General features: G+C 40.6%; 1 protein-coding gene across 1 annotated transcript in view; it reads left to right on the top strand.

The window, feature by feature from the left end:
• LOC126396931 (ATP-binding cassette sub-family C member 12-like) overlaps positions 1 to 4,845 on the top strand; it is a 43,228-nt gene that overhangs the window by 34,161 nt on the left and 4,222 nt on the right. The window lies entirely within an intron of this gene.

Below are 4,845 nucleotides of genomic sequence, written 5' to 3'. Positions count from 1 at the left end.
CCAACACACACGTGGTTATGTTTAGCCGACACACACACGTGGTTACGTTTAGCCAACACACACACACACACATGGTTACATTTAGCCGACACACACATGTGATTACGTTTAGCCAACACACACGTGGTTACGTTTAGCCAAAACACACACACACACACACACACACACATGGTTACGTTTAGCAGACACACAGACGTGGTTATGTTTAGTCAACACGCACAAGTGGTTACGTTTAGCTGACACACCGAATCATGGTTACATTTAGCCAACACACACACACACGTGGTTCCGTTTAGGCAACACACAGACATGTGGTTACGTTTAGCTGACACACACACATGGTTACGTTTAGCCAACACAGACACGTGATTACGTTTAGTCGGCACGCACAAGTGGTTACGTTTAGCTGACACACACACATGGTTAAGTTTAGCCAACACACACACGTAGTTACGTTTAGCCGACACACACACACGTGGTTACGTTTAGCCGACACACACACACACACGTGGTTACGTTTAGCTGACACACACACATGGTTACGTTCAGCCAACACACACACACGTGGTTACGTTTAGCCAACACACACACATGGTTACGTTTAGCCAACACACACACACACATGGTTACGTTTAGGCAACACACACACATAGATAAGTTTAGCTGACACGCACACGTGGTTACGTTTAGCCAACACACACACACACGTGGTTACGTTTAGCCAACACACACATGTGGTCACGTTTGGGCAACACACACAAACGTGGTTACGTTTAGTCGACACGCAGAAGTGGTCAGGTTTAGCCAATACACACATATGGTTACGTTTAGCTGACACACACACATGGTTACGTTTAGCCAACACACACACGTAGTTACGTTTAGCTGACACACACACACACGTGGTTACGTTTAGCCGGCACACACACACACACACACGTGTTTACGTTTAGCTGACACACACACATGGTTATGTTCAGCCAACACACACACACGTGGTTACGTTTAGTCAACACACACACATGGTTACGTTTAGCCAACACACACACACATGGTTACGTTTAGCCAACACACACACACGTGGTTACGTTTTGCCAACACACGTGATTACATTTAGCCAACACACACACACGTGGTTACGTTTAGCCAACACACACAGGTGGTTACGTTTAGGCAACACACACACGTGGTTACGTTTAGTCGACACGCAGAAGTGGTCACGTTTAGCCAATACACACATATGGTTACGTTTAGCCAACACATACACGTGGTTACGTTTAGCCGACACACACACGTCGTTACGTTTAGCCAACACACACACACGTGGTTACGTTTAGCCAACACACACAGGTTGTTACATTCAGCCAACACACATATGTGGTTACGTTTAGCCGATACACACACATGGTTACGTTTAGCCGACACACACACATGGTTACGTTTAGCCGACACACACACGTGGTTACGTTTAGCTAACACACACAGGTGGTGAAGGTAGGTTAATGACTTTAAATCCTGCTGGGTCGTTTCATCATCTTTTATTATGGATTCTGTTTTCTATGAATAATCTGAATCTGTAATCATCACATTCTCATTCCAACCTCATCACATTTAGCCAACACACACACACAGGTGGTTACATTTAGCCAACACACACACGTAGTTACATTTAGCCGACACACACACGTTGTTACATTTAGCCGACACACACACGTGGTGACGTTTAGCCGACACACACGTGGTTACGTTTCGCCAACACACACACGTGGTTACGTTTAGCCAACACACATGTGGTTATGTTTAGCCAACACACACACACGTGGTTACGTTTTGCCACCACACACACACACGTGCTTACGTTTAGCCGACACACACACGTGGTTACGTTTAGCCGACACACACAGGTGGTGAAGGTGGGTTAATGACTTTAAATCCTGCTGGGTCGTTTCATCATCTTTTATTATTGATTCTGTTTTCTATCAATAATCTGAATCTGTAATCATCACATTCTCATTCCAACCTCATCACATTTAGCCAACACACACACACGTGGTTACGTTTAGCCAACACACACATGTGGTTACCTTTAGCCAACACACAGAGGTGGTTACGTTTAGTCAACACACACACATGGTTATGTTTATCCAACACACATACATGGTTACTTTTCGCTGACACTCACATGTGTTTACGTGTAGCCAACACACACATGTGGTTACCTTCAGCCAACACACAGACGTGGTTACGTTTAGTCAACACACACATGGTTACGTTTAGTCGACACGCACAAGTGGTTACGTTTAGCCAACACACACCCATGGTTACGTTTAGCTGACACGCACATGTGGTTACGTGTAGCCAACACACACACATGGTTGGGTTTAGGAAATAATATTAATAATAATAATAAACTTTATTTATAGAGCACCTTTCATGCACAAATGCAGCCCAAAGTGCTTGAACAAAGCAATATCAGAAACAACAAAACAACAACAGTTAAAAACAACACATCAATTTAAACAACATCAACAAAACAAAAACAATAACAGTGATAAAAATCAAATCAAATCAACCCGTATTAAAAGCCAAATTAAAAAGATAGGTTTTCAATTTCTTTTTAAAAATAGCTAAGGAGTCTGCCATTCTCAGATCTAAAGGGAGAATGTTCTATAGTTTAGGGCCATAAAAACAAAAAGCAGCTTCACCGGTCCTCTTGTGGGACACTTTGGGAACAACTAAAAGACAGGCAGTGGAGGATCTGAGAGTTCTTGTTGGGGCATAAGAAGAAAGGCAATCGCTGATATAAGACGGTGCTAAATTATTTAAGGCCTTATAAGTGAGTAACAGAACTTTAAAATCAATCCTAAAAGAAACAGGCAACCAGTGCAAAGATGCAAGCTGAGGACTAATGTGATCTCTTTTTTTTTTGTATTTGTTAAAATCCTGGCTGCAGCGTTCTGAATAACTTGTAGTTTCTTCAGTGACTTTCTAGAGAGACCAGTAAAAAGGGAACTGCAGTAGTCCAAACGGCTAGCGATAAAAGCATGTACAAGTATTTTAGCATCATCCTGGGTTAAAAAAGGTCTAATTTTGGCAATGTTTCTAAGGTGAAAAAATGATGTTTTTGCAACTCTGTTATGTTTCTAAGGTGAAAAAATGATGTTTTTGCAACTCTGTTAAAATGGCAAATAAAATTAAGATCAGAGTCTAAAATCACTCCTAGGCTTGTAACATGTGATTTAATCTGCTGGGACAGACTGCCAAACTTTGACTGAAGTTTCTGCCTTTGTTCTAGTGGACCAACAAGTAAAATGTCTGTTTTCTGCTCGTTTAGCTTTAAAAAATGTTTGTTCATCCAGGTGTTAATATCTGTAAGACAGGAAAAAAGACTGTTTAACGCACTAGGGTCTCCTGATGAAACAGAGATATATAATTGCATATTATCTGCATAACAATGATAATGTACATTATGAAGACTAATTATTTTACCTAGAGGGAGCATATATAAAGAAAAGAGGATCGGACCAAGGATGTTCCCCTGAGGTACACCATACTCAACATCAAATGTCTGTGATACAGAATCACCTTGGCTAACAAAGAATTTCCTGTCAGACAAGTAAGAACGATACCAGTCAAGCACAGCACCAGAAAGACCCATCCATTTCTCAAGTCGTTAAATTAATATGGAATGATCAATGGTATCAAACGCAGCGCTCAAGTCAAGTAAAAAGAGGACAACAACATTATTCGAGTCAGCTGCGATTCTGAGGTCATTAACTACTTTTAATAAGGCAGTTTCTGTACTGTGGTTAGTGCGATAGCCAGATTGAAATTTATCCAATAAATTATTAGTGTTAAAAATGATTAAATAGTTGATTAAAAACAATTTTCTCTAACAGTTTACCGATAAAAGGGAGATTTGAAATAGGCCTGTAATTCGCTAAGTCACTAGTGTCGAGATCAGGTTTCTTGAGCAAAGGTTTCACCATGGCTGTTTTAAAAGCAGCAGGGAAAATACCAGACTGTAGAGAAGTGTTGACGATTCTGGTAGTGTCATTAGAAAGGCACAACAGACTTGATTTAAAAAGTTTAGATGGAATAGGGTCTAGTGAGTATGTGGATGACTTCATTTTGGTTATAGTGGCACTGATTTCACTATCTGTGACTAAATTAAAAGATGTCATAGATGGAGGCTCGCTAACAGGTAGATCGCAGATGGTTGTTGAATCTGTGACTAAAATACTGGACCTAATGGTATCAATTTTTCCTTTAAAAAATAGTGCAAATTCTTGACATTTACTTTCTGAGTTTTGATCATTTAAGCAAGGCATTGGTGTTGGATATAAAAGAGAGTTGATCATGGAAAAAAGGACTTTAGAGTTGTGTTTATTTTCAATAATGATTTTTGAGAAATGGGCCTGTCTTGCTTGTCTAACAGCATATGGTAGTTAAGAATGTTAAAGTGAACATTTAGTTTACTTTTCCTCCATTGCCTCTCAGCTCTGCGACAGTTTCTTTTAAACTGGCAAATAGCATCAGTTTTCCATGTTAGCTTATGGGTTATTTGTATTATTGTATTTTTTTAATTCTTGGAGGAGCAGCAATGTCTAAAGAGGATCTTAATTTTTTGTTAAAATCAAATATCAGGCTCCTCTCCTGTGGAATCATCTTCCTGTTACGGTCCGGGAGGCAGACACCGTCTCCACATTTAAGACTAGACTTAAGACTTTCCTCTTTGATAAAGCTTATAGTTAGGGCTGGCTCAGGCTTGCCTTGTACCAGCCCCTAGTTAGGCTGACTTAGGCCTAGTCTGCCGGAGGACCCCCCTATAATACACCGGGCACC

The sequence above is a fragment of the Epinephelus moara genome, chromosome 1 (genome assembly GCF_006386435.1).
Source record: "Epinephelus moara isolate mb chromosome 1, YSFRI_EMoa_1.0, whole genome shotgun sequence".
Lineage (NCBI taxonomy): Eukaryota > Metazoa > Chordata > Actinopteri > Perciformes > Serranidae > Epinephelus > Epinephelus moara.
This window is presented reverse-complemented; position numbering and strand designations above follow the sequence as displayed.